This window comes from Seriola dumerili, unplaced genomic scaffold, assembly GCF_002260705.1.
Source record: "Seriola dumerili isolate Sdu_G_001 unplaced genomic scaffold, Sdu_1.0 BDQW01000086.1, whole genome shotgun sequence".
Classification (NCBI taxonomy): domain Eukaryota; kingdom Metazoa; phylum Chordata; class Actinopteri; order Carangiformes; family Carangidae; genus Seriola; species Seriola dumerili.
The window spans coordinates 136,637-155,939 of NW_019174341.1; the positions used below are offsets into that span (position 1 = coordinate 136,637).

Below are 19,303 nucleotides of genomic sequence, written 5' to 3' on the forward strand. Positions count from 1 at the left end.
TAGCTTTTTGAGTCATGAATATTTAATGCTTTAGAAAAATACTGTGATTTACTGAGGAGTGTAGCTTATATTTAACACAAACAGGACCATATAAAACACTAGTGTTAGCATACTCCTCACTCAAGTGCCTCTTAATTACATTGAAAACCCTGTAATTTAAGCTCTCCACAGTGAAGCAGAGAATAGCATCATCATAGCAGGTGGTAATAGTGGAGCCAACGATCCAGGGCCCCAACACGTGGAGGGCCCTCAGGAAAACTATAATTAAAATGTAGCTTTTTCAAACTGGAAGGATTTTGTTATTAGGGAAGAATTCTCGACTGAATGAATAGCTTGGCAGATTATTGACATATTTTTGTGTCTCAATCAATATTGAAGCCTTTTCTCATGCTCATGTAAACGTGATGTGGAGAAAATGGGGCTGATGTGCTGAGATTTCAGGTTGTTCAGGTTAAAGCACCTACAGTATAATGCATTATTGAGATTGTTTCTTTGCTTATGACCGTAATAACCACTGCAGATGCTTGTGTTTAGTTTTTTTTCCAGTATTTGTGCTTGTGGAAGGAGGGAGGGGGCCCACTGAGCTCTCTGTGCAGCAGACACCTGCCCTGCCTCCAATCCAACACTTCAATTGGAATAATATTTAACAAAAGCTCTCGTTCAGATTCTGGAGTCAAGCATCTGTGGAGCATCTGTCTGAATGAATAGCATTGAGAAAAAACTGCATGAGATTGTGGGGGTAGGGGGTGGGGGGTCTGTCTTCTTTGCCTGGGCCCCCACAGACCCTAGGATCGCCACTGTCTAGAGCCTGAATGTTTACTTCCCTGGATCCACTCTATTCTCCCGCCAAGTCTTCTTTCAAAATAATGAGCTGCATCAAGCTGCTGTAGAGACGATCAGAAAACAATAAGAGGATAGATGTTTGTCCCTTCAAAACAAAAGCACCAATTCTGTCACTTGCAGGAGACGGTGAACATGAGGTGTATGTGCAGATCAATGTAAATCCTTTACATACATTAAGTATGGAGTGACACTCTAGCAGGTAAACACTGAATAGTTTAAAGTATGTTTCATTGCAGAAGCTTTCTCGGTGTCTTGTGGCCAATAAAATGCAATATGTAAAGACAAGACCACAAGGGAACATCAGTCTCATATCGGAGCCAAAAAAGAGAGAAATTGCTACAGAATGGCAGGTTTGCAGAACCTGGACTGACACAGTATGGCTCCTTCCAAATTGTAAGGCAGAAATCTTTTCTGTGACATCCCACAGCTTAATCACACACACCGTGGGAAGAGTGTGTTCACAGTGTGTTCACAGTGTATAATTTGATGGATTAAAGCTAAACTCTCATTCTGCAGCATTTAGGAACAATTAACACATGCAGGCAATAAAAAAACCCTCAATCACAGGGATTCATTTGATTTCAAATTGTGCAATTAAACTTAAATGCAACACTGCAAAGAAAAGAAAAAGCCTGATGTTGAGCACATTTTGCACATTTTAGCCCACATGTGTTTCATGAGAATGTCTTTCATTGTGAATCTGGAATCTACAGTGAAAGTGTCATAAATTCGCATCCATACTGTCCCATTATGTAAATAATAGAGGTTTTTTTTGTACCTGAGAATAGTCAAAGTAACGTGTGAGTCTAAGCGATCTTATTTTGAAAGTCGTGGCCGGACGTCACGTATGTTTGGATATTCCAACTAGCTTGAAAGCAGTCCGTCCCCCCTACCCCCCTCCCTACCTCCCTCCCTCCCTCCCACCAGTCAGAGTGAAAGTTGTCTCCGCTTGGAAGAAGCAGGGAGTCTGGACTCGCCAGTTTCCCCACCGCCGCTGCTTCCACACGCTGCTGTTCTTTCCCGGGGAGAGATGAGGCGGAAAGAGAAGAGGCTGCTGCAGTTCGCCGGGCTGCTCATAGCCGCTCTCCTTTTCCTCCCAAACGTCGGGCTGTGGTCTTTGTACAGGGACCGAGTGTTCGACAACTCGCCCGACACAGTGGACGGTCCGGGCGGCATTCACCCGATACAGGTAAGGACCTTCAGGGGGTCTTAAGAAAACGTAGCCATGCTGCGTATTTTTCCTCACTCTTCAAGTCAAGGGACTCCTGAGGTGGAGTAGAGCTTTGATAGATTCTGCTCAGTACTTGACCGTCTGAAACAAAGGCAGACTCTTCCACACGCCGACTGTATCTACTGTACCGGCTGCAGCGTCAGGACCATGGAGAGCGCCTTAGTACTTTGAGCGCTGCCCAGGTTCAGCACCACGGAGAGCGCCAGGACTGAGCAAGAGAGGCTTCTTGGTTTTGTTAACCAGCAGCGATGAAGCCTGAAAATACTGTCCACTTAGTTTAATGTTTTACTGGGTTAATTGGTGTATGATGCAGTTTTTTATATTTCATATTTCCAGCAGTAAGAGGCTGTAGAGACACTGAGTGGTAAGAAGTTCTGCGTCAGATCATCTCCTGTAAAGTCATCTGTGCTGTTCGCTTTGTTTGCCTTGGATGTGATGTATCTGGCAACATCATTCCTGATTGTCTGTACTTTAGACAGTTTCACTCAGTGATCATGATGGTGCAGCCCTTCAGCATCTGGTTTGTAGCTGTTGCCATGGGGAACAACTGAGGCTGCCACTGGTTATCTGCATAATCTTCATTTTAGTGAATGAAATGTCAAGAATGTTGAGAAACAGCCACCATAGGTTATTTTGTCTGATTAACTAAAAACTACATAAAACAGGGTAAAGGTCCAAAAATTCCCCCTGAAGAAGCTGCAACCAGCAAATAGTTTGGCATTTTGACATTTTAATTAATTTATTGACATCTATTGTTGATTAATTAAAACTAGAATTGGCTTTTACAACTAACTAACCAGTCTACTTCAAATAGTCATGAAGTGCTTTGTGTCTTTGTTGCTGGTATTTACAGTGAGTGCTTTAGATCTTCACATCTAGTAGATCAATGACATCACACCAAGCTGTCGTCAGGTATCTTGTTCATGCTGAACGTGTGAGGATAAAGCCACCCTGAACTCCAAATGTGATTCACAATCACAGCATGAAACAGCCACTTTTCCACTTTGAATGAGCTCAGAATGATAAACATTTCAATTTGTCTGAGGGATTAAATATAAATACTGATTCTACAGCACTGAGGTAAAACTACCACTAGTAAAGGCAGGTCATTTAGTATGAGTCGAGTGAAAATTCATGCATTACCAGGCAGCGAAAATATATGTGTGGCAATTACATTCAATGATCCACCGTCACAGATGTGACAAACAGCAGCAGGTTGAGATGAAGATGAAGGTTCCAGATCATGAAATTCCTCCTAGAAGATGAGAGCAAGTGATTAGAATTTATTACAATATAATATAAGTCTGACTGATGAACCTGCCAGTTTAATAGATGGTACAAAGCAGGTCTTTTTTTGACTAGTATTTATTCTGCTCAGATTCACTGTATCAGGATTTGTGTATCTGAGTATCTGAGCAGTTTTGCATTTTCAGATGAAAACTGTCAGATTCACCTATTTATGTTTGTTCTGCGGGAAACAGTCGCACCATCGCTCTGAAAATCAGTAACTTCTATAATTAGTTTTAGCCTTTCAATCGACTTTTTTTTTCCATTTTCCAAAATGAGGGCCCCCAGTCATTCATCCCTAAGAATCCCTTCATGGCACAATGTTATATTCTGTATAAAATTAAAATAGATTGCTGCTGTACAGTAACCCTCCGCTTCATTTGATATCATCCTGAGAGAACACTTCGCATAGATTCCCCTTAATATCCCTCAAGATTTCAACAACTTAAAGGCTAATTTAATGTATCTTCATTACTGAGTTGGTTTGGAACAGTGATCATATTTATTCTGATTAAACTGGTTCTATGCTCCTAAAGACTCCAAGAAATAAAGTGAAAACTATGTAAACGTGAAATTAGAGCAGTGAAATTAGGCTTTATTCATGGTTTTTAGACATGTACTTCATGCGCAGGTGTTCAAAGTCGTAATCGTTGGATGGATTATGTTCAGATGCAACATTTTTTTAATGACTGAAGCACTGGATGGTGGTTGTACAAAGCAGACGACTGTCACACCAGAGACCGGGTTTTCACATCCACAGTTTGTCTGTGGTTTAGGCAACGGAAACACTTTGGTTAAGGTCAGGGGGAACGTGGTGGTTCTGGGTAAATGTAAATAAACGTATTGTGTCTGAATTCACTGTGGACTCTAATAAACCAGATCAGGATCTGTCCTGAACCTTGACCAGGAGCTGCGAGAGTCTAAACACCATAAAACAGTGCAATAATGTAATGTAATAAGTGTATAATGTAATAATCTATCTATCTATCAGTATCACTTATCAATTTACCAGATACATAATTTAACAAATGCTCATTATGTTAGTAAATATAATCTAGTCTGATGAGCTAATACAGTCAGTTTGATGGCTGGATGGATGTATAATAAAAAGGATTGTCTTTTGCCCATTTTATGTGACAATTCTGCATGGCTGCTTTTATTGAGGGATCTCAAATCTCCTACATGATCAATATAACACTACACCTATTGATTTAGCATTTAATTAGCGTGAGCAGCAGGTTTTGGCTGACATGCGGATTCTGTGATTGTTTTTTATTTGTTGGAGCTTGTAGAAAACTCTGAGTCATAAGACCTGAATGATGTGGTGAAGCAGGAAACTGGTATTTTACTCCCACTAGACACTAACATGTCATCATGTCAGCATCATGTGGCGACTGAGGGGTGTCTCGGGGGAACAGCAGTGGGACAAACGTTCATCTTTCTGTTCTCTTCCTTCCTTGTAAACTTTGATTAGTGAAAGACAAATGGAACAAAAGGACAAATGAGGGAAGAAGTAAGGAACAATATTTGTGACTGTGTTTTCTGGGTGTGAGTGTTCCCTGTGGGCTGTTATGGCTTCACTGAAGTAGATAAAAATCAATACTCTAATCCCATTCAGCCTCTTTTTTCCCACATAAGTCTTGTTAGAGACGTTTGTAGCAGATATTTTCTTCCCCTCGTTGGGTTCTGTCTGTTTTGCTTGTAGAAGACACAGTGTTTAAACCATCAAAATAAGATCAGAGCAGATTAAACACAAACACTATGAGCTGCAGCCTCATTCATGCACAATCTCCCTCGCACTGATGTGTTAGATGAAATAGAATATAAATGAATAACATTCGCACATATTGTTTTTTCTTTACTTTATTTACCCAGGGAGGAGGACGAGGAGGCTTCAGAGTCCTTGTTTGCATTTATTTGGTGGCACTTTATCACAACCACATTTGTAGTGCAGAGATTTGCAGTTTGCAGTATTTCTTTTTACTGCCCCATCAGATCAGACCAATCACCAAACAAACACAAGCACAGACATGTTGGAGGGATGTTGGCCAGGATTCCTCTGCTCCTCTTAGGCCTTTTCCCCAAGGGTGAGGATAGGAGGATGAATGATGAAAAGCTCTGACTGTTGAAACTGTTGCACCTCTGGTCACACGCCCCAATCTGTGATATGAAGCCAGGTGTTCTGAGAACCTCTCACTGACTCAACCTCGCTCCTGTTGCATAATCTGGTTAAAACTTTCCCCATGAACTGTCCCCTTTAAAAAAAAAAAAAAAAATACGCTACCTTGTGTTTAGTCACGTGTTTCCGGCCCGTCCACTCAAAGCGAAGGACGGCGCGAGCGCAAACGCTGAGCCTCGGGCTACACCCACAAGAATATGTTTTAGTTTTACCACGTGCACACCTGGCGTTCACACGACACCGGGGTTTTTGAGCCTCTGACATGGAGACTTTTTTGAAATTAAATGACGTTTTACTTTGAGAACTCCGGGCTAACGTTGTAGTCTGGAAACAATGGCGCGGACTCCAGCCTCGCCTCCTGACTGGGATCCGTCGCAGTGAATGTAACACGGAAAGCGACAGAAGGTAACACCACCAGTTAGCAGGAATTTAAAATGCGACAATAGCCACAGTGTTTGAGGGATCAGCAGCACCGTGCTGGACAGGTGACAGGTGTGTTTACAGTGACTGAGCTCTGAAAGATGGGAAAGGGGTGAAAATGATTGTGTTCACCTGGGTGTTTGGGTGTCATTTTTTCTGGGTGTGTGGTTTTTAACTTGTAGTTTTGAGCATTGTTTGCCTCTGCTGTGACGGCCACAGGGAGAGAGGGGGTGACATGCAGCACGGGGCCACAGGTCGGACTGGCGGGTCAGGACTAAACGTTGGTGGCTTGTGCTCTACCAGGTGAGAGACTGGGGGGTTTTTTGACCGGTGGAAAAAAGTTGCTTTTGTTTTATCACTTGGAACACGATCAAGTTGTCAAATATGAAGAGTTCATGGTTCAAGCAACTGAGCGACTGATTAGCGGGTTTGTAATAATTGTGATATCGATTTGAAATCATATTGTTCCGCTGTAGTCTGTCGGCCAGAGATCAAGTTGTGTCCAAAGTGTAAAATGAAGGTTTCAGTCCAGTCACTTCCTGTTTCCTGTGTGACTCAGAGCTGAGTGTCCATTTTATTCTTAGACTGTAAATTTTGATCAAATTTGACATTCTGCTGTGAAACAGGGCACAAAGTGAAGAAGCAAAACGCTGGCTTCGCTGCTTTACTTAAAAATAAAATGGCCTTGGGGTAACTTGCACGGTGTGTGCACACCAGTGTGGCTAAATGTCTTTCAGCAGCACACTGACAGTTCTTTGTGTTAAACCAATTGATTTGCTCCTCTTAACCATATTGAGAATTGATCGCTGTAGTCGAGGGAAGGAGCCACCTGTCTCAGCACAACACAGCGTGACTCAGGCCCAGCAGAGCAGAGCAAGGCTGTTTCAGACGGCCGCGTGTACATCATGGAGGGCGCTGGGAGGAGGGTCAGGGGAGGAGGTGAAAGCCACATCTGTCCTTTAGTAGCCCCATGTTGAACGGAGCCAAGCTCAGAAGCAACAAGCGGAGACAAGTCACCCATCTGTAGTCTGAATCCTGCTGACAGAGAGACATTCACACAGAGGGAGAGAGAGAGGACTGCAGGGCTGCCATCGCTGCTGCTGCCGGTCATGTGACTGTCGCTCTGAGACAAAGACACAGATTCGGTTTGTGGCCTTCATCATTGACTCAGGCGTGAATCTGTGTCATCATAACGCCACACTGCAGATTCTGGTGCGTGTCCATGTATGTCTAAATCATTACCAGCCATGACAGTGTGGCTGCTGCTGTTGTTTCCATCTCGTGTGTGTGTGTGTGTGTGTGTGTGTGTGTGTGTGTGTGTGTGTGTGTGTCACCATGGCACAATGTGGTCCTACTGTGTCAGGAACAACCACAGAGGTGGTTTTGAAGGCTTTGGCAGGTGTTTATATGACTGTGTGTCTGTGGACACATTTTGTTGACATGAAAGCATCTCAACCTGCAAGATACACAAAACGTTACAGGTGTGTAGTTGAAATTAAAGTTGTTGTAGTTGAGATTAAAGTGAAAGCTGAGCTTGAAGATGGGTCTGACATGATCCCAATATGGTATCTAGTTAATTTTGTTATTTAAAACGATTAATTTGTCAAAATGCTTCACAGAAAAGCACAAATCAAACAAGAAAATTAAAAGAAAATAGTATAAAATGATTAAATAAAATACAAATATTATTTAATAATACTATATATATATATATATATATATAAAAATACAATAGATACAATAAAATAAAGTGAGTAATTTTTAAATTTTCAAAAGCAGAAGATCCTCGTATCTAAATCACAAAACAGCTGTTTTCTGATCTTCTGCCTCTGTGGTTCAGTTTTAGCAAACTGCTACACTTGGTAAAGGTTAGAAAAATGTTATCGTCATGGTTACAAGAAACCAAAAGACAGCACCTGAATCTCACCCAACCATCAACCCCGACCTCTTTCCGAGGTTTTGCTGAGGGACAGAGTCACGCTGCTTCCACCTCTGCTGCTTAGATAGAATAGAAATGACACTCTCTGCTTGTCAGGAAAACATAAACAACTAATAACAAACTAAAGCTGTTGTTTTATTGGTGATGACATCACCATGAGTGATGCTTTTCACTTTTATGCTTTCATATTTTATAACTTGACTCTAACAGACACAGGGTCAGTCTTTTAATAAATGTGTTTGATGATTCTTTTGATGAGAGAATAACCTGATCATTCACATCTCACCTGGTGTTTTTTTTCATCAGTTGACCTGCTGAGTTTGTTTCCTTGATTTATAAAAAAAAAAAAAAAAAAAAGCTAGAAATGATGATTTATAAATGATCGTCCTCGAAGCTGCTTATTTGCCTAATAAGCCTTTTCACTACAGCGACGCATCAGAACACATTAAGCTGAAATATTCCCACTTTTATGAAATGGAGGCTTTTGAGCATTTAACGTCAGGGTGCATTAAAGACAAACAGTCCCATGAAAGACAGCAGATAAGAAGCTGTAATTATACAAAAGTATGTTGTGTACAAATGGATAATAGCAGTTTGTGATAAACTGTGCAAAATTATATTAAAAAACCTAGAATCAGCGCCTGCTGGTTGTCTGCCCCCGCTACACAGACCAGTTTCTGGTTGCGTCCCTGTTTATCCAGAGTCGTATAAAATATTAAACATTTTTCTGACATTTTCTGAAATAGTTGCTGTGTGAAGTCACCACCAACGTCTAACCACTTGGTTCACGAGTCCAGCTCAACGTTTGTGCCAAATTTAAAGAGTTCTCGAGATATCGTGTTCACAAGGCCAAAAGCAAGTTTTGTGAGGTCACCGTGACCTTTGACCTCTGGCCACCAAAATCTAATCAGTTCATCCTTGAGTCCTAGTGAACATTTGTGCCAAATTTGAAGAAGTTCCGTCAAGACGTTACTGAGATATCGTGTCCACGAGAATGAGACGTACGGACGGACAACCTGAAAACAGTATGAAGAAAAACGCTGATGCTGATGAAGCTCATCTGACATGACTGAAAGCTCCTGAAGAGCTAATAAACTGACCTTGTTTTGCTGTTTCCAAGGTCAAGAATGAATTTTGTCCAGTTCACAGATCAACTCACATTAAAGTTTAATACAGTTTAATTCATGCAGAACAGCACACTCCCAGATTTACTGAAATATTGAATTATAGTTGGTCTTGTGTGGTGAACACTGGCAGCTCCTTCATCTCAGGGGTTCAAGTGTCTCTCCTTCTTTTACCGCACTGAAAATCTTGTTTTGTTTTGTTTTTAGCGTTACCTCTGTACCAGCAGGACTGCATTTTATTCACATAGAGGTGAAAATGCTATTTTTCCCCCGACATGGAGGCTGAATGATCCCTATTTTCTCAGCTTCATCTAAAAGCTCAGTGTCTGTCTGTGGAGAGCAGTGAGTCGGGCACAGGCCTGCCGGCTCTGCCTGTAGCTGGGATGAGACGGGAAGCTGCTCTGGGTTCTGGTGGAACCACAAGTCTGCAGCACTTAATGGCCATCGTGCAGCATTTCTGTGCCGTTATTCCTTGATTTCCTCTCCCTCACACATGATAATAAGGAGCTTATTTGAACAGCTCAGATGGGTTTGGACCGGAGCCAGCGGAGGCTTCAGCTCCAACACAGCTGTAAATTAACACTGATATCCGCAGCAGGTCCATCACGACACGCTTGTTGCTGGAAATTTGTAGTTGTGTCAAAACGCTGTGCAAGATCCTTAAAAAGCTTCTTTTCTGTTTGTTCAACCAAATACAAAAATAATGTTTTCTAACGTAGACCGACCCTGACCTCTGGCCTCGTAGGTATTTTTGGTTCTATGTGCAGAGGTGTTTGAGATACACTCCTCGACCATATCCTCAATACAGTGGAGGTGAATTGAATCCAGTGTGTGTCCTTCAAAGTAGTGATTGCATTTCTGAAACTCTGCAGCAATGTGTGTCTGTTTTACCGACACAACATCCTGCTTTCTCTGAGCAATCCACAGATCTCAGTGTTGACAGGTTTCATGTGGGGACTATTTCCACGGCGGCCCTGAGAGCTCAAAACACTGTAACCTCAGACAACACATGCAAATGTACGAAATACAAACAACTTCAAAAAACATCTTCATCAATTTGAGCTGCAAATACACACAACACAACCACATACACAACCAAATACACACAACACAACCACATACACAACCAAATACACACAACACAACCACATACACAACCAAATACACACAACACAACCACATACACAACCAAATACACACAACACAACCACATACACAACCAAATACACACAGACACAGAGTTGTTTCCAGGGGACACTAAACTTCCATTGTGTCGTGAGTGTTTGCAGCTCGTGTGTTGTCAAATTGATGAAGAGTGTGTGTGTGTGTGTGTGTGTGTGTGTGTGTGTGTGTGTGTGTGTGTGTGTGTGTGTGTGTTTTATCCTCTCTCTGGGCCACCGTACTTTCCTTTTGGCAGAAAGTAGTTCAGACGGTTCCTGTACACATGAATGCGGACTTGGTTGCACACGGGAGTTTTTGCTCAATCGCATCGACTTGTCAGGATCAATTCATGACAGTAATTGCAGTAAGTGCATCTCGGCCCCTTTTTCAAATTAAAGAGGGTTGGAGTTTGCTGTGACTGCACCTGAAACACTTCAGAGAACCTTGACAACAACAAGCAAAAAAAAAAAAAAAAAAAAAAGAGGACTGAAAGAACCCTGCAGCACTGAGTTTGATCAGCGTTTCATTGTGATTACAAAGGGAAGGAGGGGAGGCTTTGAAGCATTTTTGTCAGCCTCATTTTCAATACTTAACAGGCTTTTAAAAAACAAAACAAGCTCTCTTTTAGCAGGAGTGTGTGCATATGTACCGAAGTGTTCAGGAGGAGTAATATGAGTTTAAGTTGCGATATCTGCATGTTTCCCGGCTGTATCCACCAACATTATTAATATCCCTCAGCTGTTTGGGAGACTCAGTCGGCTGTAGCCGGGTGATAGCAGGATTGCTTTTAGCTGGAGGTGCGGTTGTGTGCAGTTGTGCAGTTTGCCCTACTTAGTTTGTGTTAGTGAGGTCTTTTTATTATTTTTTATTTGTGCTCGTACTGAAAGTGTCTGTCCAGTTAGTGTGTTCCTCTGAGTGTGTGCTTCCTTGTTAGTTTGTTTGCTCACTGTGTGTGCAGAGAGAGAGAGAGAGAGAGAGAGACTAAGAGAGAGACTATTGTCAAAAAATATGTTGATACAGAAGCTCTACACTGGAACATGCCATTTGAAAACCATGGGTGTGTTGTCTGCTGCTCTGCACAGCCTCCACTCTCCTGGTTTCAGTCCTGGCTGCAGAGATTTGTGCTTTTTGAAACACAAAAAGCATCAGTGAGTTTGGTTCCCAATGCAGAGCGGTAAGGTCTGGCTCACCGTCGGCAATCCAGTTCATCCATTTCTTCATGGACCTTGATCTGCACACAAGGTAAAGTGCAGTCTTGTTGAATCAGGAAAGGCTCAGTCTGTTGCCTCAAAGTTGTGAGTGCACTATTGTCCAAAATACCATTGTATTCTCCAGCATGACGAGCTCCCCTGACAGGAAGTAAGGCTACATCCACACTAATACATTTTCATCTTAAAACAAACTCTGTCCAGACGAGCGTTTTAGCTCTGTATCAGAAATAATCTCCGTCCGTACTAACACGCCTGAAAACATATCACATGATTGTTCACAAACACTGGGCGCCGATGGAAACAGGAAGCAGACTGTGTTCTCTGCAGTTGCTTAGTTCCAGAAAATACTACGAATGGGGAACGGCAATGGCAAAAAATAAGAGCAGAGATTTCTTTGTTTGGACTGAGGAAGAAGTCGATCTGTAACTAAAGTAACATGTATGAGGTGGTTACAGTGGCGGAGAACATGGTCTGGGAATTGTCAAATTTGACAATTTATTCATGTTTTAGTCGCTTGTTTATTCATCCAGAAATTCAAAACAGGATTTTTGTGTGGAGCTCTGCTAAAACATCCAGCCCCTTTTAAAACACTTTGAGCTTTTACATTTCTCTTAGTGCAGTTAGAAAAAAAAACATACACAAACAAACAAATAAAACAACACTGCATGTGAACACCCCCGATTCCATCACAATCTTTTCATGTCCCTCTTCTTCTTCTTCTTCTTCTTCTTCTTCCTCGTCTTTACTTTGATTTAATAGCTAAAATGAAAAAGGAGAGAGGGCCTGTCTGTAACCGTCCTCTCTGCCTATCTCATGAAAACAGCAGGTGAGCTACACATTTTGTAAGATGTTCATACCACAATCCATCAATATCTGGGGCAGAAAGCCCGAGACCACAGGAGGCGGAGGACTCCACGAGTCCTGGCCTCTTTCTGGTCCTCTGGCTGCTCTCTCCGTCTCAGCAGGACTCTGGATAATGACTCCTTTTGGGAGATAATGGACTGTGCCGCGGCCTCGCAGAGCTCCTCTTTGAGGGGGGTTTGAAGTGACTCTCTGCAGGGGCCTCCGCCCGGAGGTCCTCTGCCTGGAGCCCGTGTCTGGCTCAGACAGGATGGAGAGGGGACGCCTGGAGGGATTTGCATGCGGCTGCTCGGCCTGTAGGAGAGTTTTGTACATGCTGTTTCACAGCTTCCCTGACGCAGCACAAAGGTAAAACTGACACCTCCTGTCTTTTTAGATTGTGTCTCTCGCAGCTTCAGTGGGATGACGACGCTGCTCCGTGTCTGTCGGATGTGTTAGTAGAAAGATATTTTTGCTGCCATGTTACCTTAAAAGAATTAGTCGTCTTTTTTTTTGTTTTTGTTGTCAAAATGAAAAACAAGAACATCAAATGGTCGAATTCTGGTGTTCGCAAATTCATATTTTCATTTTCCTTTATCTAGCTGTCTGTGCCTGCACAAGGCTTGGCTTGTATTTTGAAATATTTACCTTTACTTCCATGCCACCTGACTATCTTTCTTAATTTTTCAATTCAACAAGGGAAAAAAAAAAAAGGAATTTGTAAACACCAGAACTGTTACTTACAATTTGAAGTTTTTTTAAATTCTGGCATTAAAAACATGTTTTTCTTTGTTTCTGTTTTTGGTTTAAAAGGGAAAAAAACAGACCTGGAACGTGTTCTGTCGGGGCTGTATGTCTGAGAGCTTTTTGTGGAGTTCTGCTCCTTAGTTGCCAAAAAAAACCATGAATAAAAATCAGTGAATGCAGCTTGAGTTCCCTCTCTGCGCAGCATTGAGGCTGATAGCAGTATTATCACGTGTGGATCAATCATATGACTTATTCATCTCTCTCTGTCCTGGCGTCTCATGGCGGCAGGAGTAGGTCAGTTAGTGTACGCTAAAGTTTTGCATTCTTGGACGAGGGAGGGAGGGAGAGAGGGAGAGAGGGAGGGAAGGAGCCACCAGCACAGATTCACATGTCTGTGAAGTGGCTGAAGGTGGAGGAGGAGGAGCAGAGGGTGAGGCAGAACAGGAAAGGTAATTGTGTCTCTGGGGGTCGAGGTAGATCTGCCTCTGATCTGACAGAACAGGAAAGGGAAGAAAAAAAGAAGAACAGGGAAGATTCCTCTCCTCTCTCAGCAACTGTCGACTCTCAGCAGGAGGAGAGGAAACAGAAAAAGGAAGTATTGACCCAAGGTGGTCTGATTCATCCTCCTCGGAGAATGAATGGGGAGCTCTGTTCTTATCAGATTTACTGCTCTGCTGGTAATACCAGCTTTTCTTCCATGCCAAACAAAGGCAGTCCAATAGTACTCCTCTGTCTCTCCGTGTTCACTCCTCCTCTTTGTTGTGCACAACAGATCTGAAGGCGGCTGAAAATGATCGTCTGTTCAAGAGCGAGTGCTAGAAATAAGAAAGCAACAATGGCACCAACAATTGGTTGATTTTTGAGCCACCAGCTGACATCAAAGGTACCACAAAACTTAGCCACATCAACTCGAACATTTGAACCTTTCTTTCTTTCTTTCTTTGTTTCGAGAGTTACATCAGTGATGACAGAGGACGACACACACAAATGTGCAATAACCAAATGTCCGAAGACCTAAGATCTCTTCAGGGTTTATCTTAATATTCCTTCCTTCATATAAAGATACAGATTTTGTACAGTGTTGTGATTTAATGCTTTTTGTTTTTTACCAGGAAACACTCTCAACATTAGTTTAAATATTAATAGTAAATCGTTCTCTGGAGGATTCTCCTCGCTGCAGTCGTACAGCAGAAGAGCCTGGGACTATTGATTCAGTAGAGACCTACAGACAAACACACAAAGCATCTGGAGGCCGGGTGGCACCAATCGCCTCGTCTAATAAAAATCTGTCTTAACTCTTGGGTTTCACTTTTTCTCTGCAAAGTTTTTCACTGAGCTGTAAAAAAAAAAAAAAAAAAAAAGTTCAGAGGTCACTGGTATTTTGTTCGGATTTCGATGTCACTTATTCCGCAGGAGAAACTTTTTTCTCTCTTGTTCAATAATGCATCCACTGAAGAATAAAGCCACCGCCACAAAGCATGGTGACGTAACTCTTTGCAGAAAAAGGTGATGCCTCAGAGGTTAGCGTGGCATTTCTATTCACGGCGGTCTTTTCTTTCATTGTGTGTTTTATTTTCTTTTTTCTTTGTGCTGTTCAAGACCTTTTCAAGTCTGGTCAGGTGCGACGTGTAAGACATTTTCAGAAAACAGTGGGAGATGGCAGACAATAGTTAGCAGATATTTCAAGACCAAGAAGTAATAGAACAATAATGAGTAAAAAGTAAAAACCTCTGAGGAGCTGGGATGCAGATGGCTGTCGCTAAGCTCTTCCTTCCTTCAAGACTTCCATGTTATAATGGCACATATCCAATTTGCATTGATAACAGTGGCAAATTAACTGCTCAAAATTCTTTGTAGTTTTTCACAATGGCTCTTTTTTCCAGATGTAATTAGAAGCAGCTTCTCAGCTGAAACGGCAACTGTTGCTGGCCAATTTTATCAGCATTATCTAGATTGTCAGTTAAGCTAATTAAGCTAGTTAAGATAATTCACCGATGGCTGCATACAGGAAAAAGTCACCGTCCTCATAAAGAGTAGATGAAAATAAGAAGCTGTCCTTGTATTTCATAGTGGATGTTTAACTCCTGAACTGTCCTCTTTGTATTGTAACCTGTAACCCGACATAATGATGTATTTAGCTGTTTCAAGACGTGCCTCCTGTGCATAGTTACAGTTGCTAAGCTGTGATTGGATGGTCAGTATTTGGGTGAGGGGGTAAGCAAAGAGTCGACTGCACTGTGAGAATCCTCTGTCTCTGTCCGTGGTGCTGAAAGAGTCAAAACAAGTTCCTTTTAAGAGTTTTCACAATCGGTTGCTTTTTTTTTTTTTAACACACACACACACACACACACACACACACACACACACACACACACACACACACACATGCATTAATTTTGGGTGTTGGGACTTCAAAATTCACGGAGCCACGTAAAGCTCAAATCCACCTTCCCAGCAGTCTTTAAGTCTTTGGGTGTCAATATGGTGATCATGAGCTATTTGACCAGACACACTTGTGTGTCAGTTTAATGAGCATCACAATAACTGAATCCTTGACCTCTGAACAGTCCTCTGACTCCTTCAGGCTGTTGATTAAGACCATTTGAGCAGTGTTGATTAGACCTTTTGTATCTGTCCTTTTTGAAGTCGGACATTAAGTTCCCCATGGATTGAACCCACAACCCACAAAGAAAATCACCCAACACCCTGAACGAGTTGGTCAGACACTTTCGAGTCTTTACTGTGAGTGTTGAACTTCAAAACTTACCAGTCCTTGTTACCAAGTTGAACTTCTGAACTCCCGAAAAGTCCTCTAATACGCTGAGCTATTTACTTTAGGACGGTTTAACTCTTCTTCATGAGCTTTTGACTCTGTCTTTCGGAATCCGTCCAAAGGAAAAGTTGGGACCACCTTCGGCAGGTAATGGAGGCCAAATGAAAAGGAGAACAAGAACATTCAGATGTTTTGAAGTTGTGGGTTTAATCCTGAGGCGACCTGTTGTACTTTGTACTTTAAACTTGTACTTGGAGCACGCACACACACACACACACACACACACACACAAATCCATAAAAGGTCTTCAAAGTAGAACTCATAATGTTTATTCCTACCTGGGGACAGACACTTTGTAAGCAGCAAACATTAGATGAATTGATGAATGGACCATTAAAAGGCTACATGAAAGTTAATTAGTGATCACTCATGCAGGTGAAATTGGCCACTTCCATATCTTCCTCTCTCTCTCTCCCTCTGTCTCTCTGAATGTTTTGCTCAATAAAATATGAATTTCCATTACAGCCTGTCACTTATCACACACTGTGCTTTGTAATTAATGATTGAACAGTTGATGGAGATAAAACATGGGCTGCGTGGCTGGTGGTGTAGCTCCTGTGATGCCCTATTAACTACTCTATGCTGCACCTTGAATACTGATTGAGTAGAAAAGTGCCCAGAGCAGAAATTTGTTTGTGGCAGCGGGATGCCTCGTCCTTGTGATGATGGCCGTTAGGAAGGAAGCAGCAGAGCACACAGCAGGGAGGCAGACGAAGCATCACAAAGAGGTTTTTTTTTTCTTCTTCTTCTTTTGTACAATGTGAATGCCACTTACACTGGCTTTTATGAGGTGGGTATTGGCGATGTTTGATAACACACAATACAGGTCCTCAGCAGTGTGGATTCACTCGTGCACCACCCGCCTTGGCAGTTGAATTGGATCTTTTTCAAGTGTTGGGGTGAATGAGATGAGGTCAGGCCACCCTGGGGGTGTTATTTAGTGAAGCGGCAGCAGGTGAAGCTCTGTGAGACATAAGAGAGATGATGATTAGGTTTCTAAAAGTTTGCTCGTATCTTCTGAACAATAGCTTGTCGGTGGGTGTTCTGTATGTTGTATGTACGGTGACGATGTACATCACAGCTTAGTGACTTTCCTCCCAACCTGGGTTGACTGGATGTCAGATGCTGCCCAACTTTGGGGAAGAGGCGTTTTTATTAATGATTGGAATTTATTTAAAGGAGCTGTATGTAGGTTTTTTTTTTTTTTTTGCTATTGCTGCATAGCTAACGTTAGTATCAACAAATCGCAAATTCAGCATCTAACGTCATTCTTTTACTTGGTATGGTTAGCATGCTAACATCTTCTGCTGAAGTTAGCATGCTAACCAGCTAGCCCCAGCTGGCCGGCCTGTCACGTCACTTTCCGATACCGAGTCAGTGTAGCATCCAGTCTGCCCTGAGGGGGGGGCGCTGCTCAGAATACATATAATAACCCCTTGTATTGTAAAAACAACGATGGCTGAAGCTCTTAAAACTTACGTACAGCCCCTTTAATGTGACGGATATCTAACGCAGTAAAAACAAGCTGCTGGATACAAAGTGATCACCGTATCTCTGGCTTTTTATATGGTTCAAATGTTGGCAAACAATATTCACCCTCCCTCTAAGGAGTGTACCAGCAGGAGGTGTGCTGGACCTTTGTCGCCGTGGTAACAGTGACAAACACGCCGTTAAGGTTGCGGATGCTCATCGACTCTATTTTGGATGCTGCTGTGACCGGAACAGAGGAGCTGCTCCTTCTTAGCTGTGCGCTGGTGTAACGCAGAGTGACAGTGAAACCAAACTGAACTGAACAGAATTCTGTTCAAAGGAAAATGAACCGAATTAAAATGAATGTGCATCTACGGCGGGGAGGAAATGGAAGTTCTGCTAAAATGCTGGGTTAATGTGGTGTCCAGTTCCATCTCCTGCATATTAGTGTTGAATGATTACGACAGCTTTTCTGGGAGTTAATTCCCCTGTGTGTTTGAAAGAGAGAGGGAGAGGGAGAGGATAGAAGAGAGGAATATTTCCAGTTTTCTTGTATGTCTTTCTGTAGAAAAACAACACCTAAGCAAAGTCACACCAAAATGCTCACAGAGACTCCGATTGCAGAAAGTTTTTCTGTCTCCTTGTCTCGTTTCTCAAGGTCTTGTTAGAGCAGAAAGCCTCGGTGGAATATCCTGGTGACGTGTACTGAAAATTTAATCAAAAGGAAACGGGCCGGCTCAGTGTCGCTTCCTTTTATTTGGAAACACACAGACGGAATCTCCTCGCATGTCAAGGTCCTGGCTTGACTGACACAGAGAGGAGAAATGACACTAAAAAAGATAATTGTACTGTCATTGTACTTAAATACAGTAAAGAGAAGCAGTTTTAAAAGAGATAGAAATCTTAGTTTTTGTCTTGAGGATCAAAGTCAAGGCTGAATAAATCCCTGTGATGCCTCCCATCATTTATTCCAGCGTTCAGTATGATATTGGTGACTGTTTCAGTTCAGCGACCTCCTCTAATCATTCATAATTGACCACATCACGAACGCCATCAATCAGAATAATTAGCCACTAATTATTTTATGCTGATTTTCCCGCACTCAATTAAAGTTAAATGACTGTGGTATTGAAGCTTTGTTTCAAATGCCGGCGCTGGTGCATCAAATCAGCCATTGTCTGTCTAAAAGGCCAAGACACACCGCTGCCAAGGAGTGTGTGTCAAAACAGCCACCGCTGTTATTTTTCTTTCTACAACTCACGTCAGCAGCGGCGCCCTGCGACACTTCTCGCCGAAGTCTTATTTCCAGCCTCGCCGCCGCTGAAAAAACACATTTTGTTTCCTGGAGAAAAGGTTGTTTTGTACTTCCTGGCTCCCGTAGAAACTCGACCTCCCTCTGCTCACCTCTCACAGTCTCTGTCTGTGTGTTGATGGATGTTGAGGCGGAGAAATACAAGGAGCTGTGCGACCCACAATCACATTATTATTAAAAACAGAAAATGCCAGCAGAGCCGTCGCTGTGGAGATTGGCTCTCAGTGCTCAGATTATTACGTTTTTAAATTGTTAGCAAAAAATAGACGCGTACAGCAGGTAACTCATCCATGTCATTTTGTTGTCGTGCTCTTCGTGTGGTCGACGCACCGCAGCGCAACGCTTCCTGTTGGTGACAGCGGCGGCACTTGACTACGTGATATGATGCGCTTCCAAACTTAATATGCAAAACACATATTAACACATTGTCCAGAATCATACAAAATATTTACTTATTTGTGTGAAACTTTGTGATGCTGGTTGTGAAGTTGAATTAAATTCAGCAGCTACAGTGTAGTTGTGTTGTGTGCTCACTATGACTAATGTTGGGATCAGTATGTGCTATGTGCTGCACACGATGGGAGCGTAGTATGGAATACTGACACACTGTTCGGGTCGTGTTTTATTCAGTCTCTTCCACCTCGGCTGATTGGCTTGGCCGTCTCTGAAATGTCAAGTCGTCTGGAAGCAAACAGTAAAACAGAGA

The 19,303-nt window shown here is 42.4% G+C and overlaps 1 pseudogene; it reads left to right on the forward strand.

The window, feature by feature from the left end:
- The first annotated feature begins 1,873 nt into the window (after nucleotides 1-1,873).
- Nucleotides 1,874-19,303, forward strand: part of LOC111221331 — a 60,907-nt pseudogene continuing 43,477 nt past the window's right edge.